General features: G+C 41.3%; 1 long non-coding RNA gene and 2 other non-coding genes across 3 annotated transcripts; 1 reads left to right on the top strand and 2 right to left on the bottom strand.

The window, feature by feature from the left end:
• Window positions 1-9,985: 9,985 nt before the first annotated feature.
• LOC135272138 (small nucleolar RNA SNORA21) lies at window positions 9,986-10,121 on the bottom strand. Its single transcript, XR_010340233.1, has one exon. It is a non-coding gene; the product is annotated as a small nucleolar RNA SNORA21 (small nucleolar RNA).
• An 8,094-nt stretch (window positions 10,122-18,215) lies between these two features.
• Window positions 18,216-24,285, bottom strand: LOC105730895 (uncharacterized). Its single transcript, XR_001110588.3, has 3 exons — window positions 24,056-24,285; window positions 19,210-19,263; window positions 18,216-18,324 (listed from the first exon to the last, which is right to left on the bottom strand). It is a non-coding gene; the product is annotated as an uncharacterized LOC105730895 (long non-coding RNA).
• LOC135272191 (U1 spliceosomal RNA) lies at window positions 21,260-21,423 on the top strand. Its single transcript, XR_010340280.1, has one exon. It is a non-coding gene; the product is annotated as a U1 spliceosomal RNA (small nuclear RNA).
• Window positions 24,286-27,521: the final 3,236 nt, after the last annotated feature.

Raw genomic sequence — 27,521 nt, 5'->3', positions numbered from 1 at the left:
ATATAGGAGAGCTCTGGCTGGCATCTGGCAGGCGTCCCTCTGGGACAAAGCTTCCAGAGGAAGGAAAAGGCAGAAATCTTTGCTGATCTGTAGCCTTCTCTGGTGATACCCATCCAAACAGGGTCTGGAGTGGACCTCCAGCAAACTCCAGCAGACCTGCAGCAGAGGGACGTGACTGTTAGAAGGAAAATTAACAAACAGAAAGGAATAGCATCAACATCAACAAAAAGGACATCCACACAGAAACCCCATCTGAAGGTCACCAACATCAAAGACCAAAGGTAGATAAATCCATGAAGATGAGGAAAAACCAGCACAAAAAAAGGCTGAAAATTCCAAAAACCAGAATGTCTCTCCTCCTCCAAAAGATCACAACTCCTCAGCAGCAAGGGAACAAAACTGGATGGAGAATGAGTTTGACAAATTGACAGAAGTAGACTTCAGGAGTGGGTAATAACAAACTCCTCCAAGCTAAAGAAGTATGTTCTAACCCAATGCAAGAAAGCTAAGAACTTTGAAAAAAGGTTACAGGAATTGCTAACTAGAATAACCAGTTTAGAGAGGAACATAAATGACCTGATGGAGCTGAAAAGCACAGCATGAGAACTTCGTGAAGCATACACAAGTATCAATAGCTGAATCGATCAAGTAGAAGAAAGGATATCAGAGTATGAAGATCAACTTAATGAAATAAAACATGAAGACAAAATTAGGGAAAAAAAGAATGAAACGGAATGAACAAAAGCCTCAAAAAATATGGGAACATGTGAAAAGACCAAACCTACATTTGATTGGTGTACGTGAAAGTGACAGGGAGAATGGAAACAAGTTAGAAAACACTCTTCAGGATATTATCCAGGAGAACTTTCTCAGCCTGGCAAGACAAACCAAAATTCAAATTCAGGAAATATGGAGAACACCACAAAGATATTCCTTGAGAAGAGCAACCCCAAGACACATAATTGTCAGATTCACCAAGGTTAAAATGAAGGAAAAAATGTTAAGGGCAGCCAGAGAGAAAGGTTGAGTTACCCACAAAGGGAATCTCATCAGACTAACAGTGGACCTCTCTGCAGAAACTCTACAAGCCAGAAGAGAGTGGGAGCCAATATTCAACATTCTTAAAGAAAAGAATTTTTAACCCAGAATTTCACATCCAGCCAAACTAAGCTTCATAAGCAAAGGAGAAATAAAATCCTTTACAGACAAGCAAATGCTGAGAGATTTTGTCACCACCAGGCCTGCCTTACAAAAGCTCTTGAAGGAAGCACTAAATATGAAAAGGAAAAACAGATACCAGCCACTGCAAAAACATATCAAATGGTAAAGACACTATGAAGAAACTGCATCAACTAACAGGCAAAATAACCAGCCAACATCATAATGACAGGATCAAATTCACACATAACAATATTAATCTTAGATGTAAATGGGCTAAATGCCGCAATTAAAAGTCACAGACTGCCAGATTGGATAGAGTCAAGACCCATCAGTGTGCTGTGTTCAGGAAACCTATCTCATGTGCAAAGACACACATGAGCTCAAAATAAAGGGATGGAGAAATATTTACCAAGCAAATGAAAAGCAAAAAAAAGCAGGGATTGCAATCCCAGTCTCTGATACTTGATATAATACCTAGTCTCTGATATCTAATACCTTATGTGCTGCTGCTACCTGACTACAAACTATACTACAAGGCTACAGTAACCAAAACAGCATGTTACTGGTACCAAAACAGATGTATAGACCAATGGAACAGAACAGAGGCCTCAGAAATAATGCCACACATCTACAACCATCTGATCTTTGACAAACCTGACAAAAATAAGCAATGGGAAAATGATTCCCAATTTAATAAATGGTTTTGGGAAAACTGGCTAGCCATATGCAGAAAACTGAAACTGGATCCCTTCCTTACACCTTACACAAAAATTAACTCAAGATGGGTTAAATACTTAAATGTGAGACCTATACCACAAAAACCTTAGAAGAAAACCTAAGCAATACCATTCAGGACATAGGAATGGGCAAAGACTTCCTGATTAAAACACCAAAAGCAATGACAACAAAAGCCAAAATGGACAAATGGCATCTAACTAAACTAAGGAGCTCCTGCACAGCAAAAGAAATTATCATCAGAGTGAACATGCAACCTACAGAATGGGAGAAAATCTTTGCAATCTATCCATCTAACAAAGCATTAATACCCAGAATCTATAAGGAACTTAAACAAATTTACAAGAACAAATAACCCAATCAAAAAGTGGGTGAAGAATATGAACAGACATTTCTCAAAAGAAGACATTTATGCAGCCAACAAACATATGAAAAAAAGCTCATCATCACTGGTCATTAGAGAAGTGCAAATCAAAACCATGATGAGATACCATCTCATACCAGTTAGAATGGGGCTCATTAAAAAGTCAAGAAACAAGAGGTGTTGGAGAGGATGTGGAGAAATAGGAATGCTTTTACACTGTTGGTGGGAGTGTAAATTGGTTCAACCATTGTGCAAGACAGTGTGGCAATTCCTCAAGGATCTAGAAATAGAAATACCATTTGACCCAGCAATCCCATTATTAGGTATACACCCAAAGGATTATAAATCATTCTACTACCAAGACACATGCACTCATATGTTTATTGCAGCACTATTCACAATAGCAAAGACTTGTAACCAACCCAAGTGCTCATCAATGACAGACTGGATAAAGAAAATGTAGCACATATACACCATGGAATACTATGCAGCTATAAAAAAAAGGATGAGTTCATGTCCTTGGCAGGGACATGAATGTAGCTGGAAGCCATCATTCTCATCAGACTAACACAGGAACAGCAAACCAAACACCACATATGCCCACTCATAAGTGGGAGTTGAACAATGAGAACATATGGACACAGGGAGGGGAACATCACACACCAGGGCCTATTGGGGGTTGGGTGGCTAGAGAAGGGATAGCATTAGAAGAAATACCTAATGTAGATGATGGGTTGATGGGTGCAGCAAATCACCTTGGCATGTGTATAGCTATTTAACAAAACTGCACATTCTGCACATGTATCCCAGAACTTAAAGTATATATATAAAAAAAAGTAAATACATTTAATTGATTTTTTCAAGGTAAATATGATTTTTAACAATGAGCTTAAAAGTTATTGTTTTTAAAAATACATATTTAGAAACATAAATTAAAAGTAATGGCCAAAACCACAATTACTTTTGCACCAACCTAATATTAATATTATGGGGGAATTATTTTTAAATCGGTTTTGGAATTTTTCTACAATTATTTCATGACTGCTCCAAACAATTTCTATTTCTCACCTGTAAAAACAGCCATATCTACACACTTAAAAAATTTGTAAACTGAATTTTCTACTGCTTAAAAATTCTCGATTGAGCTTAAGATCAGTATTTTTACTGTTCAAATTATCACTCAATAAAGAAATTTTTTTCTAAACAAAAAATTTAAGTAGGTTTCAAGCTCATTTGTTAAAAATATAGATATAAACTTAGACCTAGTTTGTAAGAACAAATACTTGACATCAGGGAAGATGGAAATTTCCTACCTGAATTTCAATAACAACTCTTGCATAATTGATGGGTGTGAATGAAAAATGAGTATCGTGATTTGGTAAGCAAAGCAAATTATATATTCCTTTTAGTTGAATCCACGTGGCTTTGTGGGGTATCTTTTTCAGATGTGACAGACATAAAATCAAGTATCAAAATAAGCTGAAATTAGAACCAGACTTATTATTTGCCATGATAGAAAACATTAAATCAAGATTTTCAAAAAGAGGGAAGCATAAACTGTCACTTTGCTGCCACTAAAACTATAATTATTACTATTACTAATAGAAAATGATAGATATAAATAATATTTCGGGTCCAAAGTTTCATAAATATCATAAATAAAGTTATTTTAAAATGTTTTATTTTTATATCATCCTTTAAGAATATCCATATTCTTGCAAAATTTCATAATGCATGAAATAACAGCACAAGCAAGCAATTTATAAATAACTGAACATACTTGCATCTAGAATAAACCCTCAAAAAGATATTACGGATAGGAATGGCACAATCAGAAATGTTTCAAGACCACTCATCTAAAAAGATGCCTATTATTCTTATATCCATGGGCTCACACCTATGCCCTTCCTCTTCAACATCTTTAGTTTCCCTTGGTGTCTTCTTTGTTGCTATTCAAGCATGTACACCTCCATCCTATCTTGAAATCAAACACACAAGGGGATCCTTGCTCAATCCTGTAGCTGTCGCCAAATTTCTTGACCAAGTGATCATCAAAACAGTGATGCCTGTTTTACTTGAATAGTTGCACTCCACTGCTTTTTGTCATCACCACCATTTAAATATACATAAGCAAGCTTAGACCCTGTCCTTATGACCCTACAATATGCCATCAGGCCTCTGAAATTGATAGTTTGGATGTTGCCACAGATCTTAAGGCCAAATCCAAAAGTCTTTCATTGGTCCTCCTTGTTCCCAGACAAATGTATTGCCCCTTTAAGTTATTTTTAGAAGTATATTCGAAAAAATCTCTTAGTCCCATTCTGCATTACTGAGGGAAATCCAGTTTCTTACCAAATACAGCTGAAAATTCCCAGATGAATGACTCTCAAGATAATTATGCCAGACAGTTTCTTTGAGTCCCTGTTGCCATCTTGAAACTCTTTCCCAAGTATAGACACAGCCCCTTTCCTCATTCCCCATGACTCTGATAACAGAAGTTTATTGTAAGAAATTGTCACATGGGGCAAAAAAAATTAAACATATTAGTCATAAGGAAGAGGTAATCCTCCCTAACTCATTCCATGATGCCAGCATTATCCTGATACCAAAACCTGGCAGAGACACAACCAAAAATAAAGCTTCAGGTCAATATCCTTGATGAACATAGATGCAAAAATCCTCAACAAAATACTAGTCAACCAAATCCAGCAGCATATCAAAAAGGTAATTCATCATGATCAAGTAGGCTTTATTCCTGGGATGCAAGGTTGGTTCAACATATGCAAATCAAAAAATGTGATTCATCACATAAACAGACTAAAAACAAAAACCACATTATCTCAACAGATGCAGAAAGGGCTTTCAATAAAATTTAACATCTCTTTATGCTAAAAACCCTCAGCTAACTAGGCATTGCAAGACATACCTCAAAATGATAAGAGCCATCTGTGATAAACTCACAGCCAACATCATACTGAATGGGCAAAAGCTGTATGCATTCCTCTTGAAAACCAGAACAAGACAAAGATGCCCTTGCTGACCACTCCTATTCAACATAGTACTAGAAGTCCTGGCCAGAGCAATTAGGCAAGATAAAAAATAAAAGGCATACAAACAAGAGAGGAAGTCAAACTATCCCTGTTTGCAGATGATATGATTCTATACCTACAAAACCCAAGTCTCTGCTCAAAAACTCTTTGATGTGGCAAACAATCTCAGCAAAGTTTCAAAATACAAAATCAATGTACGAATATTAGTAGCATTCCTATACATTAACAACATCCAAGCTCAGAGCCCAGTCAAGAATGCAATCCTATTCATAATAGCCACAAAAAGAATAAAATACCTAGCAATACAGCTAACCAGAAAGGTAAAAGATCTCTACAGTGGGAATTACAAAACACTGCCCAAAGAAATCAGAGATGACATACAAATGGAAAAACATCCCATGCTTATAGATAGGAAGAATCAATATTGTTTAAATGGCCATACTGCCCATCACAATTTATAGATTCAATGATATTCCTATCAAGCTACCAATTATATTCTTCACAAAATTAGAGAAAACTATTTAAAAATTCATATGGAACCAGACACTTTTCAAAAGATACACATGCAGGCAATAAGCATATGAAGAAATGCTCAACATCACTAATTATTAGAGAAATGCAAATCAAAACCACAAGATACCATTTCACACAACTCAGAATACCTATTATTAAAAAGTGAAAAAAATAGCAGATGCTGGTGAGGTTGCAGAAAAAAGGGAATGCATATGTACTCACTGCTGGTGGGACTGTAAGTTAGCTCAGCCATTGTGAAAACTGTTTGGTAATTTCTCAATGAACGCAAAGTAGAATTACCATTCAGTGCAGCAGTCCCATTGTTAGGTATGTGACACATGTGCATGTATGTTCATTGCAGCACTGCTCACAATACTGAAGACATGGAATCAACCTAAATGCCCAACAATAGTAGACTGGGTAAAGAAAATGTGGTACATATACACCATGGAACACTATGCAGCCATAAAAAAGAATGAGACACTGTCCTTTGCAGCAACATGGATGCAGCTGGAGGCCATTATCCTAAGTGAACTAAAGCAGGAACAGAAAAACAAGTATTGTGTGTTATCACTTATAAGCAGGAGCTTAACACTGAGTACATATGGACACAAAGAAGAGAACAATGAACACTGAGGCCTTCTTGATGGTGGAGGTAGAGAGGAGGAGGAGGATCGAAAAACTACCTATCGGGAATGAAATTAAAGCAGAAGTCAAGAAGTTGTTTGGAACCACTGAGAATAAAGAGACAACATTCCAGAATCTCTAGGATGCAGCTAAAGCAGTGTTGACAGGGATATTTATAGTACTAAATGCCCACATCAAAGTTAGAAAGATCTCAAATCGACACCCTAACATGACAACTAAAAGAACTAGAGAATCAAGAGCAAACAAACCCCCAAAGCTAGCAGAAGACAAGAAATAACCAAGATCAGAGTGGAACAGAAGGCTATAGAAACATAAAATGAATCCAGAAGGTGGCTTTTTGAAAAAATAAATACAATAGATAGCCTGCTAGCTAGATTAACAAAGAAGAAAAGAGAATAATCAAATAAACACAATAAAAAATGTAAAGGGGAATATCACCTCTGACCCCACAGAAATACAACCATCAGAGAATTCTATAAACACCTCTATGCACATAAACTAGAAAATCTAGAAGAAATGGATACATTATTGGACACATACACTCTCCCAAGATTGACGCAGGAAAAGTTGAATCCCTGAATAAACCAATAACAAATTCTGAAATTGACGCAGTAATAAATAGCCTACCAACCAAAAAAAGCACAGGACCAAATGGATTTGCAGCTGAATTCTACCAGAGGTACAAAAAGGAGCTGGTGCCAATTATTTTAAAACTGTTTCAAATAATTGAAAAGGAGGGACTTCTCCCTAACTCATTTATGAGGTCAGCATCATCCTGATGCCAAAACCTGGCAGAGACATAGCAAAAAAAGAGAACTTTAGGTCAATGTCCCTGATGAACATGGATGCAAAAATCCTCAATAAAATACTGGCAATCTGAATCCAGTAGCATATCAAAAAGATTGATCTTTCCACCAAGATCAAGATAGCTTCATCCCTGGGGTGCAAGGCTAGTTCAACATATGCAAATTAATTACATAAACAGAACTTAAGACAAAAATCAAATGATTACCTCAATAGACACAGAAAAGGCTTTTGATAAAATTCAACATTCCTTCATGTTAAAAACTCTCAATAAACTCGATATTGATGAAACATACCTCAAAATAATAAGAGTCATTTACGACAAACCCACAGCCAATATCATACTGAATGGACAAAATCTGTAAGCATTCCCCTTGAAAACCAGTACAAGTCAAGGATGCCGTCTCTCACCACTTCTATTCAACATAGTATTGGAAGTTCTGGCCAGGGTAGTCAGGCAAGAAAAAGAAATAAAGGGTATTCAAATAGGAAGAGAGGAAGTCAAACTGTCTCTGTTTGCAAACAACATAATCCTATATCTAGAAAACCTCATCATCTCAGCCCAAAATCTCCTTAAGCTGATAAGCATCTTCAGCAAAGTCTCAGGACACAAAATTAATGTGCAAATATCACAAGCATTCCTATACACCAATAATAGAGAGCCAAATCATGAATGAACTCCCATTCACAATTGCTACAAAGAGAATAAAATACCTAGGAACACAGCTAACAGGGGAACTGAAAGACCTCTTCAAGGAGAACTACAAACACTGCTCAAGGAAATTAGAGAGGACACAAACAGATGGAAAAACATTGCATGCTCATGAATAAGAAGAATCAATATCGTGAAAATGGCCATACTGCCCAAAGTAATTTATAAATTCAATGCTATTCCCATTAAACTACCATTGACATTCTTCACAGAATTAGAAAAAAATATTTTAAAATTCATATGGAACCAAAAAAGAGCCCATATAGCCAAGACAATCCTACGCAAAAAGAACAAAACTGGAGGCATCATACCACCAGACTTTATACTCCAAGGCTACAGTAACCGAAACAGCATGGTACTGGTATAAAAACAGACACATAAACCAATGGAACAGAATAGAAATCTCAGAAGTAAGATATCACATCTACAACCATCGGATCTTCTACAAATCTGACAAAAACAAGCAATGGGGAAAGGATTCCCTATTTAATAAATGGTGCTGAGAATACTGGCTAGCCATATGCAGAAAATTGAAACCGGACACCTTCCTTACACCTTATACAAAAATTAACTCGGGATGGATTAAAGACTTAAATGCAAAACCCAAAACTATAAAAACCCTAGAAGAAAATCTAGGCAATACCATTGAGGACACAGGCATAAGCAAAAGTTTTATGACTAAAACACCAAAAGCAACTGCAAAAAAAACAAAAATTGACAAATGGAATGTAATTAAACTAAAGAGTTTTCTGCACAGCAAAAGAAATAACATTTGACCCAGCAATCCCATTACTGGGTATACATCCAAAAGAATATAAATCATTCTGGTATAAAGATACATGTGCGTGTATGTTCACTGCAGCACTATTCACAACAGCAAAGACATGAAATCAACCCAAATACCCATCAATGATAGACTAGATAAAGAAAACATGGTACAAATACACCATGGAATACTATGCAACCATAAAAGGGAATCATGTCCTTTGCAGGGACATGGACGGAGCTGAAAGCCATTATCCTCGGCAAACTAATGCAAGAACAGAAAACCAAACACCATATATTCTCACTTATAAGTGGGAGCTGAACAATGAGAGCACATGGACACAGGGAGGGGACAACAAACACTGGGGCCTGTCAGGGTGGAGGGGGAGGGAGAGCATCAGGATAAATAACTAATGCATGTGGGGCTTAATACCTGGGTGACGGGTTAATAGGTGCAGCAAACCACTGTGGCACACATTTACCTATGTAACAAACCTGCGTGTTCTGCTTATGTATCCTGGACCTTAAAATTAAATTTCATTTAAAAAACAAAATGAAACAGAAAAACACTACCTACTGGGTACTGTGCTTGTTACCTGGGTGGTGAAATAATCTGTACACCAAACCCCCATGATGTGAAATTTACCTATATAACAAACCTGTACAAACCTAAAGTTTACCAGCTGCGTCCCTTCATAGCGGGCAAGCGTGGAAGTGGGACAGGAGGAGGAATTCAATGTTGGCTGTCTGCCGCCTGAGCCCTAGGCTAGCCACCATGTTGCAGAGAGCCCACTCCTCCAACAGATTAGAGACTCCTCTCTCATATTCTCCCAAGTTCCAATGCCTCATAATTAGCCCCATGCAAAGGAAGCTCAGCTTCCAAAAGTCTCAGACAATCTCTGCCCCGCAAAGAAGACCTTGCTTTTACCACATATAAAACAGATTAGTTCGATAGCTCTCAATCTTGTCTACACATTAGAGTCACCTGGGGAGCTTTGACAACATCCCAGTGATTGAGCTGCACCTGTGGAGAGTCTGATTCGCACGTTCTGAATTGGGGCCAGAGTATGGCTTATATTTGAAAAGCTGTCCACGTAGTTGAATGTGCAGCGGAGTAAAGCAGTTCCGGCTTCCTTGCTCGTTGTTTTAGCTTTTCCATTCTAGTATGAGATTGTATTCTTTTATATAGCAAAAAACCTAATCATTTCTTTTTTTCTTTCTTTCTTTTTTTTTCCTTGTCACACCACTGATTGAAGGAAAACAACACAACATGCTGCCACTTCACCCAAGAGCGGTGTTTCCATTCTCCCCTTTCTTGACGGCTCAATAGGTCATTAGCCACAGGCCCATTGAGTGCTTTTAAAAAGGGGGCTAATCATTTCTTTCACCCACCAAAAGGGAATCCCAATTTATGACCTTTAACAAAACAAATAACAAACAGAAGCTTTGATATTATTCATTTTCCTTAAAGCCTTCAAAGACCCCCAGATCAAATCTGTAGGCTGGGCTTAAGGCCAAGGCCTAAGTTTTTTCTGTGTGGGGAGCTTTTCCTAACCCATAGAGAGACCAGTCCCTATATGGGTCTAGGATCATGGTAGTGAGTTGAATCTCAACTCTCTTTTCTAGAACAAACCTAGGGAGATAGGATTTTTCAAATTTTTATACTTTCCTGATTCACTGCAGCAAACACTTCAATCTCTTTATTTCATTGAAATTTTATCTAACTTGGCCAGAACGGTGCCCAATAAATCAAATCTCCCTCCTCATTTCTATTCTCTTGCTCAATTTCATTTGGGCCCTCCCCCAGGCTCAGCAATTGGCTCTCAACTTTATCTGTTCTCCATACTTCCTCAAATAAGAAATTCATGGTGAGATCTTTAGCAATTTCATCCACCCTTTATTCTAAGATTTGTGCTCAGTGCTGAGAATACAATGGAGAGTTCATATCAATGTGGTCTTGGCCTCAAAGGGCTTATACTCTAGTGGGAAGGGACAAACTTCTTCATAAATGGCAATTGTTATAAACACAGGCTGCCTTAAAAAAAGAGGGTGGGGAACAGATATCTGTAAGAACATGTAACAAAGGGATTGTCTATTTTGCGAGATAAAGGAAGCTCTGGCATTTAAGCTGGGATCTAGAGGATGAGTAGGTGAAATCGGCAGGTGGAATGGCTTTGGGCCTCCTCAGTTGGTTGGTGAACTCCTCGAAGAGAGACATTGAGTCTAGAACTTCTGTTGTACCCAACCTTCAGCGTCAAGCTTCAGAAGCTCGTCAAGTATCTATTGATAGAAGATTTTCCAAACAGCAAAACACTTCTGAGGTGACTATCTTGCCCATCCAGCACATCTCCTCTAGATAGAGGAACAGATCCTTTCCCTCCAAATGAATGACACCCCTCACCCCAATCCTTCAGCCATTTCCCCATGGAAGACCATTGTCTCCTATGCCCTGGGCCATGGACAATGTTTCCAGGATAGGAAAGTGATCAGGCAGGGCCCAGCATAGCTTTTCTCTGGAATTTCTCTATTTGGAGTTGAAGGGACAAGAAGATAAAAAAATATGAAATTGAAGCAGCTGGTGGCCCACCCCCTTCCCTGCCACATGGAGAAATCTCATCTTTTTTTTCTTTTTTGAGACAGGGTCTCGCTGTTGTCCCCAGAGCTGGAGTGCAATGGCGTGATCTTGGCTCACTGCAATCTCTGCCTCCCAGGTTCCAACAATTCTCCTGCCTCAGCCTCCCAAGTAGTTGAGATTACAGGCGCCCACCACGATGCCCAGCCAATTTTTGTATGTTTAGTAGAGTCAGGGTTTCACCATGTTGGTCAGGCTGGTCTCAAACTCCTGACCTCAGGTGATCCACCCACCTCAGCCTCCCAAAGTGCTGGGATTACAGGTGTGAGCCACCGTGCCCAGCTGAGAAATCTCATCTTTAATAAGTGAGAATAACAAAGAGAGATCAGAAAATATGTCATAAAATGAGGCAGAGTTCTGAAGTATTGGGGTCCAGTTCCAATCCAGGTGCCCCTAGAATTTCCGTGATTCCTACAAGACTTACTTTAATGTTGTGAGCTACCCCAGTTACAGGATTCACAGTTCTCTTCATTTCAAACAATTTGAGGTGAGTTGAGATTCTACCCGTTTCAACTGACAGAATCCTGATGAACTTGGCTCAACTCCTGTTCATAAACAGATTTTTTTCTTTATTTTAAGTTCTGGGGTACATGTGCTGAACGTGCAGGTTTGTTCCATAGGTATACATGTGCCATCGTGATTTGCTGCACCTATCAACCCATCATCTAGTTTCAGCCCTGCATACATTAGGTATTTGTCCTAATGCTCTCCCTCCACTTACCCCTACCCCCTGATAGGCCCCGGTATGTGATGTTCCCCTCCCTGTGTCCATGTGTTCTCATTGTTCAACTCCCCCTTCTGAATGAGGACATGTGGTGTTTGGTTTTCTGTTCCTGTGTTAGTTTGCTGAGGGTGATGGTTTCCAGCTTCATCCATGTGCCTGCAAATCACAAGAACTCATTCTTTTTTATGGCTGCATAGTATTCCATGGTGTATATGTGCCACATTTTCTTTATCCAGTCTATCATTGATGGGCATTTGGGTTGGTTCCAAGTCACAGATTTTTGAGAGGTCTGTCTTTAATTAATAGCCAAATGAGTGTCCATGATTTATTATAAGCCAAATTAACAAAGAATATGGCATTGGGGCTATTGAGATGAAAAAGAAGTAGGTACTTCTGTTTGGCACAGTCAGTAGGGGAACACCCAACAAGTAGTTATAAAACAGCGTGGCAAGAACAGTGACAAAATTACATACAGGATACAGTAATCTACTATTCCATCATAATTCCAACTGCGTCTGTCATTTATATGTTATGGAGAACTAGTATTTAAATGATGTTTGTCCTCTCACTTTTGCAAGTGTGCAAGTGGAATATACATTTTAAAATGCATGAAGCTTTAGAAAAATAAACCTGACAATTGACCTTTTTCATTCAACTGTGTGCCCATTTTGATGATTAATTTTAGGTGTCAAATTGACTGGATTAAGGAATACACAAATAGCTGGTAAAACATGATTTCTGGGTGTATCTGTGGGGGTGATTTTGGAAAAGACTGGCATTTGAATCAGTGCACTGAGTATAGAAGATCTGCCTTCACCCCCTGGAACTGAGCATCATCCAATTGGCCGATAGGCCAGATAGAACAAAAAGGCAGAAGAGAAGCGAATTCTCTCCTCTCTTTTGGAGCTGATACACATTAGAACTCCGGGTTCTCTGATGTTTGGACTGGACTTTGGTATTTGCACCAGTGGCCTCCTGGGGTTCTCAGGCCTTTGGCTTTGGACTGAGATTTACACCATCAGTTTCCCTGGTTCTGAGGCTTTCAGACTTGGAATGAGCCACACTCCCAGCTTTCCTCATTCTTTGTCTTGCAGATGGCCTATCATGGGATGTCTCAGCCTCTGTGACCCTGAGAGTCAATTCCTCTAGTAAATCTCTCATATATACAAAGTCATACATTGCTTAACGATGGAGATACAGCCTAAGAAATGTGTCATTAGGCCATTCTGTTGTTTTGCAAACATCACAGAGCATACGTACACAAACCTGGATGGGATAGCCTCCTATACTCCTAGGCTATACGGTATGGCCTACTGCTTCTAGGCTACAAACCTGTACAGCATGTTACTGCACCGAACACGACAGTACTAAATACTGTACTGTAGGCAATTGCAACACAGTGGTATTTGTGTATCTAAACATAGTTCAACATTAAAAAGGTGCAATAAAAATATGATATAAAAAGACTTAAAGAATGATACGCCTGTACAGAGCAGCTGGGGAACCACTGTTGTATATGCAGTCCGTCACTGACCAAAACATCACTTTGTGGTGTACAATATATATATAGTATAGGTTCTGTCTCTTTGGGGAATATTAACTAATACAACTACTTATAATTTTGAATCAGGCAGCCAATCACCATACCTTTTTCTTTGTTATAGAGTAACAAATTATTTTAGAGCAGGAAAGTTCAGGAAACATACTTGGTATAGACTAAATTTTTGTGCTTCCCCAAAATATTCATAAATTGAGACCTAATTCCCGATGTAATGGTATTAGGAGGTGGGACCCATCCCTCCCCCTTGGAATACACTTGATCTTGGACTTCCGGACCTTCAGAACTGTGAGAAACAAATCTCTATTGTTTCTAAGTGACCAAGTTTGTGGTATTTTTGTTGTAGCAGCCTGAATGGACTAAGATAACAGGTTAGAGCAGGAAGTTGAGTAAACACATTGTTGCAACCCTTCCCCTCCTTTACCATGAATAGATTGGTTTTTCTGCTTTCTTCACATATTTCCAGCCCTTTCTCCATTTTCCTTGGCCCCTTCACGTGTTGAATCAAATCCTCTCTGAAACAGAATGAACTAGGACCTGAGGCTGTAATTCTAGATAAGAAGAGCATCCTCTCTTTGCTTGTGATTCCCCTATGGGTATGCTCAGTGCCGGCTGGGGGTGCTAGACAGTACTGAGACGGACCAGGGGAGTACTGAGGAGACCACTCAGCCTACTGTAGCCTGTGTGGCCTGGGGCAATTAACCAGCCTCTGTGAATCTCGATTTGCTTATCAGTTAAACGGGGATGATAATATTACCTTCTCACAGGGTTCCATAGTGTCTGTTGAGTAGTAGTGGCCAATGAATGCCAGCTTCCCTCTTTCTATGGTACTGGGTCCGGCGTGGGTTGCATGCTAGCCTGGATGTCAGATCTCCCTCTGTTCTGGGCACAGGGAAGTCTTTCACAGCCCGAGACGTGGCCATTTATATCCCCCTCCCCCCCGCCCCCCAGATTATCTCATTTATTCCTTTTGAAGTTTGTTTTTACTTTAGATGGATCATTTTCTCTTTGGTAAAGGTGACTTTGAATTACATTTATTTTCCCCAATGTGTTAACGACAAGGCTCGGTGGAGTAATCAACAAGCAACATAAACAAGTTTGAAAATGTTTTCATCCACATAATAAGAATTAAATCATTTCAACCTCTATATCATAGGTATCAATCAGCAGGATCCTCCAGGGTGACTTTCAGCCAGCTGTCAGTCTACTTGTAGCTCATCTTCTTGATTTAATGAGAAAAATCATTATCAGATTTTTATTAATTGTCTGAAGCAAGTGCTAAGGAAGAGAGAGATGGAAATAGAGATAAATAGAGATGGAGATAGAGACTGAGAGATCCAGGAAGACCTGATCTTGCTTACAGAGAGACACTGGGAATACACATGCTTGAACAGGACTTACAGCAAGGAAAAACAATCACGCAAATGAGAACCTGGCCGATGGAGTATTACATCAAAAACATGAAATGAGCTCAATCAAGGAAACTAAATTCAAGGATAACATGAGTTGGACACAGTGGCTCATGTCTACACTCCCAGCATTTTGGGAGCTCAAGGTGGGAGGATTGCTTGAGGCCAGGAGTTTGAGAGTAGCCAGGGCAACATAGCAAGAGTCCATCTCTACAAAAAAATAGTAATAATTTAACAAATTAGCTGGGCATGGTGGCATGCACCTGTGGTCCTAACTACCCTTAAGCCCAGGAGTTTGAGGTTGTAGTGAGCCATAATGGCACCACTGCACCCTAGCCTGGGCAACAGAGTGAGACCCTGTCTAAAAAAAATTTAAAAAAATAAAAAAAATAAAAAATCTAATCGCTTTTTAGGGTGGGAGCCAATTTTGAGTATATTAGCTCCAAGATACTACTTTAAGCCAGATCTTATCTTAAACACAGGGGATATATGACTAGAGTCTACAAACTAGTGGGAAGTAACAGACAAAAATATAAGAAGCTTTTGAATGTAAATATTACATGAGGTGGCCATTGGTCATTATGAAGAAAATAAAGCCAGGTGATAGAGTAAGAGTGGGAATTGGGGGATTGCATTATTTTGTAATTAATAGTTGAGAAGACCTTTCCATGAAGTGATATTTGAGCAGAGATCTGAATGGAGTGAACTATCTGGCCATGCAAGGTATCTGTAAGAACACTTCTTAGGAAGAGGGAGCAGCAAGGGCTAAGCCCTGAGGCAGGAGAGGCTTGACATGTTTGCAGAACAGTTAGGAGGCCAGCGTAGCTACATCATGGGGGGTAGTGGGGTGGAAGGAGTAGGAAACAAAGTCAGAGAGATGGTGGGGTGGCTAGGTGCCTAGGGCCTGGTAGGTCATAGAATGGCTTTGGATCCTGTTTTGAGTGAGATGAGAAGCCACTAGAAGGTAATGGCAGAAAGACCATTTAGGAGGCTTTTGCAGTGATACTTTTGAGAGGCAACGGAGGCTTAGATGATGTGGAAAGTGGCAGAGGTAGAGGGAATGATCAGACTGTGGGTAATTTTGAAGGAAGAACTGACAAGGTCTACTGATAGATTAGCTATGGAACCTGAAGAAAGCAAGGGATAAGAATGATTCAAATCGTGTTGGCCTCTGAGCAACCAAAACAATGAGTTAACTGTTACAGAGACAAACGGGAATAAGTTCAAGGTTAGGGTACGAAAGGGTTAGGGTAGGGTGGAGAATCAAGGGTTTGGTTTTAACGTATCAAGCAGGGCCAGGATTGGGGTAAAACCAGTGAGGTACTCACCTTAGACACAAAATACAAGAGGCCACCCAAAACTCAGTAATCAACATAAGTAATATTTGAATGCAATGTTTTTGAAATTTCAAATCAGTTAGTTGAATTAATAGTTGAATAAGAGTGTTTTACTTGATATGATAATTTAGCTTTTAAAATAAATCCCATATACTATTCAACATTGTATATACCTATAGTGTACAGCATAGAGTAGATAATCAATAACTCACTATTGAACTGAACCAAGCAAGCTTGATCTCTATCTTCCTATGTTTATTTATTTATTTATTTTTAATTATTATGCTTTAAGTTCTGGGATATATGTGCAGAATGTGCAGGTTTGTTACATAGGTATGCACATGCCATGATGGTTTGCTGCATCCATCACCCTGTCATCTACATTAGGTATTTCTCCTAATGCTATCACTCCCTTATCCCCCCACCCCCTGCTATCCCTCCCCTAGTCCCCCACCACCTGACAACACCTATTTATGAGTGAGAACATGTGGCATCTGGTTTTCTGTTCTTGTGTCAGTTTGCTGAGAATGATGGTTTCCAGCTTCATCCACATCCCTACAAAAGACATGAACTCATCGTTTTTTATGGCTGCATAGTATTCCATGGCGTATATGTGCCATATTTTCTTTATCCAGTCTGTCATTGATGAGCATTTGGGTTGGTTCCAAGTCTTTGCTATTGTGAACAGTGCTGCAATAAAAATACGTGTGCATGTGTCTTTACAATAGAGTGATATATAATCCTTTGGGTATATACCAGTAATGGGATTGCTGGGTCAAATGGTATTTCTAGTTCTAGATTATTGAGGAATGCCACACTGTCTTCCACAATGGTTGAACTAATTTATACTCCCACCAACAGTGTAAAAGCATTCCTGTTTCTCCACATCCTCTCCAGCAACTGTTGTCTTGAATGCAATATTTTTAAAAATCAAAGTTAATGCCAAAAAATTGTTGTTGCACAAACTGTGAAAATTTAAAATAAAAATGACTGTGGTTGGTTTGTTTTATGACTCTCTATTATTGCACATCGAGAACAGTCATTTCCATCAGCCTGAGATTCCTGGGCTGTGAGGCCATGAGATCTCCTCACTCTCTTGTGAGAATTGACAGTGGCATGCCGGCAGGTTAGCCAATACAAGGCTTTACAAGCAGCCTTTATTTTATTTTTTTAATGTAGAGGTTTATTGCCTTTTTCCACTTGGTTTCAAATACTTGAGGATATTTAGATAAGGGAATATAGGAGCTCACATGCCTTCTTTTGTCTAAGGCTCCAATGTGGCTTAGCAGGGCACTGCATCCAAGCAGGAAATGTTGAATTTGGATCCAGAGGGTGCAGGAGAAAAGTTGGAAGAGGAGAGAGAAGGCAGGAGCATAGGCACCTAAATGTGGTATTTAAAACCTGGTTGAGATCAGATGGAGGCAAAGCATGAGAACAGAGGAGATAAGAGGTCTGAAAAGATAACCCTGGGGAGGAACGTGAAGGAGAAACCAGCAAATGTGATGGAGAAGGAGCAGCCAGGAGAGAAAACCCAAGACAGTGATGTCACAGAAGTCAAGAGACAAGAGCATTTGCAGAAGGAAGTATAAAACTAGAGTTGACCCTTGCACCACATGGGCATTAGGGATGCCGCCACTCTGCACAGTAGAAAATCCTCATATAACTTTCAACTCCCCACAAAGTTAACAACTAATAGCCTACTGTAGATCGGAAGTCTTGGTGATAACACGAACAGTCAATTAACTCATATCTTGTATATGTATTAAATACTGCATCGTTACAATAAAGTAAGCTAGAGGGAAGAAAATGTTATGGAGAAAATCATAAGGAAGAGAAAATATGTTTACGTTTTATTCAGTGGGAGTGGATCATCGTGGAGGTCTTCATCCTCATAGTCTTCATGTTGAGGAGGCTGGGAAGGAGGAAGAAGAGGACAGCTTGGTCTTGCTGTCTCAGCGGTGGCAGAGGCAGAAGAGAATTTGAGTATAAGTGGCCTCATGCAGTTTAAACCCATTGTTCAAGGGTCAACTGTATCCAGAGATTCTATCTTTTGATCTTTAAGATTGGAAAAGATCTTTAAAAGTTGTAATAAGCTTACAGTGGATTGAATGGTGGGCTCCTGTAAAGATACGTCCATGTCCTAATCCCCAGAACATGTGAATGTTGCCTTATAAAAATCTTGAGGCCAGGCATGTAATCTCAACACTTCGGGAATCTGAGGCAGAAGGATGGCTTGAAACCAGGGGTTTGAGACCAGCCTGGGCAGCATAGTGAGATTCTGTCTTTATAAAAACTGTAAAAATTAGCTGAGCATGGTGGCTGAGGTGGAAGGACCCTTGAACCCCGGAGTTTGAGGCTGCAGTGGGCCCTCAGTCCCATGACCAGTGTCCTTGATAGAGTGTGGCAGAGGGAGATTACACAGGAGAGGGCACGGCCATGTGAAGACAGAGACAGAGACGGGAGTGACGCAGTCGCAATCCCAGGAAGCCCGGGAGTGATGACAGCTGCCAGGAGCTGGAAGGGGCAAAGAAAGATTCCTTCTAGAGCATGCAGTGTGAGTGCAGCCCTGCTGACACCTGGGTTTTGGACTTCTGGCCTCCAGAACTGTGAAAGAATCGCTTTCTATTGTTTTAGGCCTTGTGATTGCAGCTTCCTTAATGTGGAGAATTCCCCCTCTGGCTGGCTATTTATAATTCCTCCAAAGCTTGTGGGCATAGACCACGGGGTGCTAAACTGAAGGGCAACCTCAACAGAGGGCAATGTGGCAATATTAATCAAAATTTCCCACATGACATACCATTTGAACCAGCAGTTCCAATTTCAGGAATGTATACGGTTATACTCAACATGCCTGTAAAAATAAAAATATGTATATGCAAGATTATTCATTGAAGCGTTGTTTATAACACAAAAGTGGAAACAATCTAAATGTGTTAACCTTGACGTTAAATGAGCTCGATTCTATCGGGTGCCATGAAAACAACGCTCTTTTTCCTCTCATTGTGGAGGCAGCACATTTCTGCCCTGGATAAAATTGTAAGCTACTCTCATAATTTTTCCTCCAGACATTTAAGATAATAAAAAGGCCTTTGGTAATTTTACTTACAAGATTGATCTTAGTGTACTAGCCCAAATATCTAGCTCAGAGTAATATTAAAATTGTGATATTCTTATTCTAATTAAGCTCTCTCCTTCCTCTATGTCATTGGAAATCTGCCTTGGAGGAGGAGGCATGGCTGGCTGCTGCTTCTTTTCTTTGCTAGTTCCTCTCCTCCAGGCCCCACACAGAGTCTACCTCCGACTTCTCCACAATTGGAGGGCTAGGGTGGGTGTGGCGGGGTATCTGGGAGCAGCAAAGGCCTTAGCTGTTTGTCACAGATGGAATCTGACAATGGTAGGTGTCAGAGTGTATTAATGAGATTCACACTAATGTAGTAGCAATAACCCCAAATTAGCGTGACTTCACGGATAAAGTTTATTCTCACCCTTGTCACCGGCAACATGCATCAGTGTTTGAGTGGGAAAGAGGATGCAGGACTCTGCTACACTCATTCAAAACCCCAACCTGTGGTGTCTTCATTTTCTAGGACCTCTTCCTGCTCTGCTGTTCATGGGGAAAGAGAAAAGGCACGGAGGATTCTGTGGGATCATCTACTTTAAGGCCGGGCCAGGTGGGAAGGTGTCTGTCATATCACTTCTGCCCACCCTCCATTGGCTGTCACTGCAAGGGCAGCTGGGAAATGTGGGTTTTGTGTCTGGGAGTTGGAATGCATAGCATTGTCTCCACTGTATGGAGATTCCCAAAGCCTATTCTTTCTCTTGGAGGGTGCTTTCAGGGATTCCCCAGATATGTCCCTTGTGATTGCAGCTTCATTGATGTGCAGAATTCCCCCCTCTGTCTGGCTACTTATAATTCCTCCAGAGCCAGTGGGCATCTGATCATCCTCCTTCTGTTGGGGTACCATTATCCTTCCAGAGAGTTGAGTGGAGTTCAGGCTGACCCCAGGCTGAATTCTTCTAATTGGTCTCCTGCTCCCATCAGTGAGGTACAGCTTGCTGCCAGCATAGACCTTTCTACTTTAACCACATCTGGCTACATCACCCAACCACCTGCATGCAGAATTTTTCAGAAGTGGAACAAATATAAATCCCTGTGCTTCTTTTACTCCATAGGATACACGCCAAGCTCTCATGTTTGGCTTGAGGTGGGAAGGCAGCCCTCTCCTCCCCATCATCATGGAAGGAAGACAGATGCACGTCATATGCGACTCTCTCTAAAGATCTTCAGCCTCGACTCTGCAAGATCATTCACTGTGATGTCACATACAGGTTTTCTTGAACTATCTTTTGTAAGTCTTGCATAGATGGTCTAGCACCTCACACTGAAATGCGGAGATTCTGGACATATTGCTTTACTTAAGGTGTTTTCCGAACTTTTTTGTATTTTTTTAAATGTAGTACAATATATCAATATTTTGAAGGTGTTAAAAAAAAAAAAAAGTCTTATTTTAGGCTGGGCACAGTGGCTCCTGCCTGTAATCCTAGCACTTTGGAAGGTAGAGGCGGGTGGTTCACTTGAGGTCAGCAGTTCGAGACCAGACTGGCCAACATGGTGAAACACCCGCCTCTACTAAAAATACAAAAATTAGCCAGGTGTAGTGGCAGACACCTGTAATCTCAGAGACTTGGGAGGCTGAGGCAGGAGAATTGTTCGAACCCAAGAGGTGGAGGTTGCAGTTAGCCAAGATTATACCACTGCACTCCAGCCTTGGTGACAGAGTGAGACTCCTTCTCAAAAAAAAAAAAACAATCTTATTTTACTCCAGGTCTTAGAAACTTTGATTCTCATACTTACCTGGCAGGCGAGATACCATGATCACGAAGGTGGTTTTCCCAGGGTGAGGCTTATCCATTGCACTCCGGATGTGCTGACCCCTGCGATTTCCCCAAATGTGGGAAACTAGATTGCATAATTTGTGGTAGTGGGGAACTGCGTTCGCACTTTCCCCTGGTAAAAAAAAAAAAAATTAAGAAAAAAAAAGAGACTTTGATTCTCCTTTCATTTCTCTCATTCCTAACTGGGCAGCTATGGGCAGGTTACATAACAAGTTTAAGCCTCAGTTTCTTTATCAGTGAAATGAAGTAAGGCTATGCAATTCACAGTTATCGTGGCAGTTCAATGGAACATTATCTACAAAAGCACCTGGCATAGCACCATGTACAGACAGTTAAAAAATGTTCAACTAGGAAGATCTGTTTTCATTTCTGTTCTAGAACAGAGATGGCCAACCTGTTTCCAAACTGAAAATGAATAAATAAAGTAACAGTTTTAAATTTATGTTTGCAATTAACAAATGGCTTTAAAGAGTAGCTCGAACAAGGGGATGAATTTGCTAGAAATCTAACCCAATCTTTCCCTTTCATGTTCTGTGTTGGATGCTTTGACTGTGTAGGCAGCATATTGCTTATTTAAGGTGAACTAAGAGCCAGGAACAAAAATGAGGTTTAGATTTTACTTCATTTTAGTCACTCCCAAACCCAGTCCTGTATAAACATTGCCAAACTGTAAACGTTGTCTCCGGCTTTCTGGGAAGATCGTTTATGAATATAAAGTACCCTGAGTAAACTGATAATACATTCTGAAATAAAACAAAGAAAATATACCCAGCTTGCCACAGACAATCGGCTTCCTTATTATTGTTTGGATAATACTTTGCCCTGACATACCCAGAGAGCCCTGTCAAGTCTGCGCACGAGAGGACAGTGAAACGGGTGGTCCTGATGTGCTAAGCCAGACTCTGGCATTTGCAGTTAATACAACAAAAATCATAAGCCAAGCCTGAAGGGTGCCTGGAACCTACTCAGTGGTTTCTTTCACACTGTTTTTCCATACAAAGCATGTCCCTTTGCTGGGAAACTGGATGTGTTTGAAAAATGGGCAGCTCAGATAATTTCAGGAGTCAGGGATGGAAATTTTAGCTGTTTCAGATTCCAGTGGCTTTGATCAGCTCCTGTCCTGTGTCAGAGTACTGAAGTTTTGAACAAATTGAGAAATGAGACAGAAGGGCCAGGTGCCGTGGCTCATGCCTGTAATCCTAACACTTTGGGAAGTGGAGGTGGGCAGATCATTTGAGGGCAGAAGTTTAAGGTCAATGTGATCACATCGTGAAACACCGTCTCTACTAAAAATATAATAATTAGCTGGATGTGGTGCCGGGTGCCTGTAATCCCAGCTGAGGCAGGAGAAATGCTTGAACCCAGGAATTGGAGGTGTGGTAAGCCGAGATAGCACCACTGCCCTCCAGCCTGGGTAACAGACCAAGACTCCTTCTCAAAAAATAAATAAAATAATACATGAGACAAAGGAGGCAGGCAAATTGAGCCCAAGTATCGCCGTTATCACTGATAAACACTAGCAAGGGATGAGCATGGTGGCTCATGCCTGTACTCCCAGCACTTTGGGAGGCTCAGTGGGGCAGATCGCCTGAGCCCAGGAGTTCAAGACCAGCCTAGGCAGCGTGGCAAGACCACGCCTGTCTCTACCAAAAAATTTAAAAATTAGCCAGGAATGGCAGTGCACGCCTGTAGTTCCAGCTACTCAGGAGGTTGAGGTGGGAGAATCACCTGAGCCTGAGAAGTTGAGGCTGCAGTGAGCTGTGATCACGCCTGGGTGACAGTGTGAAACCCTGTCTCCAAAAAAAAAAACCCAAAAAGACTAGTGACATATCTGCACGTAAGTGGATTTCCTAATTCTGAAACACAGAATTAGAGAAACCTCCTCAGCCCTAGATGTCCTGGGACCACCACCTGCCTCCCCACTTAAGGGAGAAAGCCAGTAAAATGAAGGTGTGGAGAAGCAGAGGGAGTGGGAGGAGCTGAGCTGAGCATGCACAGTTAATTGTTCCCAATTTACCAATGTAAGGCATGCTTCTCTGGGGTGGAGAGAGGCCAGTTTCTCCAATCAGTGGAGGGAAACAGCAAGAGCCAGGAAGACGCCTTGAGAGCACTGTGGTGGAACAAGAAATCACATACATAAAGTATGTGAGCAGACCCTCCAGCCATCCACCCCCGCCTCCCAGGCCAGCCAAGGGCTAAGCTTAGAAACAGCTCCCAGCTCCAGAATCCTCAGGCAGCTGCTACCGGTCTCCTGGAGCTGACTTGTGAAGAGGAGCCTCTTTCTACCCTGGGGCTGGCTGCTTCCACTTTCACAATCTCATTCGATCTTCCTAGCAACCTTACAGGGACAGTGTAAGGAGCTTTCTTTAGCTACTATTTAGCTAGTGAGGAAAAAGAAACCCAGGCAGTTTATAATAAACAACATATATTCCTTCCCTGAAAACTGACCAATGTTCCTGGAGGTTGTCTCCAACAGCCAGTTCCTTCACACTATTTAAAGGTTTGAACCAAGAACACCAAGAATGATTGGAGCTGAGTCACATTAACGGTGATTCTCTAGAAAAAAGAACCCGAAACATCCAAGGCTAATGGCTGAATCACAAATTTCCTGGAGTTGCCTCGGGTCCTGGCTTTCCAGAGTATTAGATGTTGATCCTGTCACCAGATTATATGAACCAGACATTATCTCTTAATTATCCTTTTCGCTTAAGGAAGATAATGGAGTTGCTTAAGGATATTTCAGTTACCTTTCTGTTGCTGGCCACAAGAAGACACTGATGAAAATGGAGGTGGTTTACTCAAAGCTACAGTCACACGATGATACAATCAAGATATGAAGCCAAGTGTTCTGTTCCCAAGCCTTGATGCACTTTGCACCATATCCACTGTCACTCAGCATGAGGGTCATAGCCTGCAGTTGCCCATTTACTGATCTTTGGCAGCCCTCTTCTCACCCCAATCCCCAACACCGCCATGCTAGACCATGGCTCATGGTGATAAGCCCATGGGCCTGAGAGGCAGCCACAGCTGGGTGTGGATCCTGCTTGGCCGTGTGTTAGCTGTACAACTTGATAATGTCATTTAGCTTACTTAAGACTCAGTATCCTCATAGATAAAACGGTGATGATGAAGCGGGAAGGTTTCCCTGACTCCTTTGTGGACTGGAACTGGGGTGCACAGGCACTAGAACTAACTGGCTGCTTCAGTGCTGGTAGGAGTGGATTGTACTCACTCAGTCCCGCTGTGTTCCACCCTTCACAGGAGGAGGAGCACAGGTGAGTGGGCACAGGAGCTGGGGCAAGTGCTTTTGGGTGCTGGCAGGAGCAAAGCACTGTGTGGCACCATGGCAGTGTCTAGTGAGGTGCATGCAATCCCCTGAAGCTCCAGAAAGAGTGTTATAGTCAGCACTCTTTTAGCTCTGCTGTCCACAAAAAGCTTAAGTGCTAACAGCTCAGTGGAAAGTCAATGTGACATCCTTTTGCACCCACACCCAAGTTCTTGTCTGGTGTTCAGCAGAAATGAGGTCATATTAACGAATTGAAGATGCCAAATGTGGGGGATTTTATTGCCAATGAAAGTGGCTCTTAGTAGGAAGGAGAGCTGAAAAGGGGATGGAGTAGGAGGATAATCTTTCCCCGGAGTCTGGTCATCACCTGCCAGACTCCTCACTGAAGCTACGCTGTGAAGCCATCCCTCTGAAGTCAAGCTGCGTCTCTCTGAAGTTCAACCGCAGTCTCCTATGTCTTGCTGCTTCTCCTCTTCTCTCCTCCTCTCTCTGCTGGTGGAGCCTGGGGTTTTTATGAGCACAGGATGGGGTGGGGCAGGCCATGGGTGGTTTTGGAAAAGGCAACATTTGAGCGGGGAAACAGGAATGTATGTTCTCACTTTGGGGTCTGGTTCCAGGTTTGAGAGTAGGACCCTCACCAGGGACCCACCCCTCATCTCCCCAGAATTTCCCTGCCCTCTGTCCCTATTGACAATATTCTTAATGGGGTTTGTAAAGGTTTAAGGAGCAAATGTGCACGAAATACTTGACATAGTCTTACCCTGTAGAAAGTGTGAAATAAATCTTAGCACAAATCACATGCCGTGGATCTTTATTATCTGCAGATTTCTTATTTGTGAATTTACCTACTCCCTAAAATTTATTTGTAACTCCAGAATAATACTCTCAGTGCTCTCGAAGTCATCTGTGGGCATGCACAGAACTGTAAAATATTGGTGTCACTCCACACGCACGATCACAGCTGAGGTGGAGCAAGCAACACTCTGCCTTCTAGTTTCAGCTCTCATACTGATATGAACAGGAGGCAGGGAAATACTGCGTAGAAGAGGGTCGTTTCCCAGCAAAGGCCGCACCCTCAAGCCTGGAACTACAGCTCTAAATGAGAACAGTTATCCCTGTTTTCCTGCCCAAATGTTACTTTTTTGGCCTGCCCCACTCCCCCATCCTGCGCCCATATAAACCCTAGACTGTGCCCACATAAACCCCAGACCATCCTGTGCCCATATAAGCCCCAGACATCAGCTGGCAGAGAGACAAGCGGCTGAACATTGAGAGGAGAAGAAGCAAAGGAGACGGTGGATCGACGAGGCTTAACTTCAGATGGCCCGACTTTGGAGAGGCGCCCAGCTGCAGATGGCCAGGCTTAGGGAAAGATCACCTTCTTCCCGCACCATCCCCTGTCCTGCTCCCCTTCTGCTGAGAGCCACTTCTACCACTTAATAAAATCCTCCTCATTCATCATCTTTGAAACTGTTCATGTGACCTGATTCTTCCTAGATGCCAGACAAGAATTCGGGATGCCCTGGGTGCAGGAACCCAAAAAGGCTGTCACACTGACTCTTCACTGAGCTGTTTAACATTTAAGCAGTCTATGGACAGCAAAGCTAAAAGAGCATTAATTGTAACACACCCCTAAATGCTGCCGTGGGGCCAGAGCCGAAAAGTGCTCACCCTGGTTCCTGTGCCCACTCACCTGTGTGCTCCGCCCTCAACAAGGGGCCGATTAAACAAGCTACACACCTGTTGCAAGTCCCACAACAGAGTCGAGGGAACTCTCCTGCTCAATACTGTAGACAATAGTCCTTTTCATGATCTTTTAATGCCACATTATTCCACATTTGTGTGCTTGCTTTTTGTTGCTGTTTAAAGTGTTCCCCATGCATAGTGCTGAAATCTTCCTCAGCACAAGAAGGCTGTGATATGCATTGCGAAGAAAACACACATGTTAGTTAAGTTTCATTCAGGCGTGAGTACTGCTGCTGTTGACTGTGAGTTGAATGCTAATAATCAACAATATATATTACATAAGGCATCTTTAAACACAAACACACATAAAACAAGGTTATATATTGATTAATTGATGAAACTGTTGTGACCAGAGGCCTGCAGGAACTTAACCTTGTAGTTCTCCTAAAAATAGCAATTTAGGATTTGCTAATTCGGTGTTCATGGGAATTTTATGGAACACAACTATGGTGCATAATGAGAATTAACTGTAATAATAGCAATAATAGGGCCGGGTGTGGTGGTTCGTGCCCATAATTCCAGCACTTTGGGAGGCTGAGGTGAGTGGGTCACAAGGTCAAGAGATCGAGACAATCCTAGCCAACATGGTGAAACCATGTATCTACTAAAAATACAAAAATTAGCCAGACATGGTGGCACGTGCCTGTAGTCCCAGCTACTCGGGAGGCTGAGGCAGGAGAATCACTTGAACCAGGGAGGCAGAGGTTGCAGTGAACTGAGACATTGCCACTGCACTCCAGCCTGGGCAACAGAGTGAGACTCCATCTCGAAAAAAAATAACAATAATAATAATAATATAACAATATCATTATTATTAAGGCAGGACAATTTGATTGTGAACGTTGGCTTCCAGGCACCAGGTCTGGTGATATAGAAGTTAAAGCCTGCCTGTGGGTAAGAGTTGCAGCCATACCTGAAGGTGTAGATAAAGCTAGAGGCATCGCTGCAGGTCTCCAGGGCCCTATTTGGTCATTATGCCTTATGTTGCCCTTTCTCAGATACAAGTGATCTGACAAGCTTTTATTTCAGACTGTCAAAATATCTATTGTAAGGTGTGGTCAGCCTGCATTGATGGAGATCAGTGAGAAGTAATTTTTTTTCATAAATAGTGGGGTTGCCAGTAGGCAATGTTAACATGATGAAAGGGTTGAAAGACATGCCTCTAGGATAAAAGACCAACA

The sequence above is a fragment of the Aotus nancymaae genome, unplaced genomic scaffold (assembly GCF_030222135.1).
Source record: "Aotus nancymaae isolate 86718 unplaced genomic scaffold, 86718_ANA_hifiasm-v0.15.2.pri h1tg000006l, whole genome shotgun sequence".
NCBI classification, from domain to species: domain Eukaryota; kingdom Metazoa; phylum Chordata; class Mammalia; order Primates; family Aotidae; genus Aotus; species Aotus nancymaae.
This window is presented reverse-complemented; position numbering and strand designations above follow the sequence as displayed.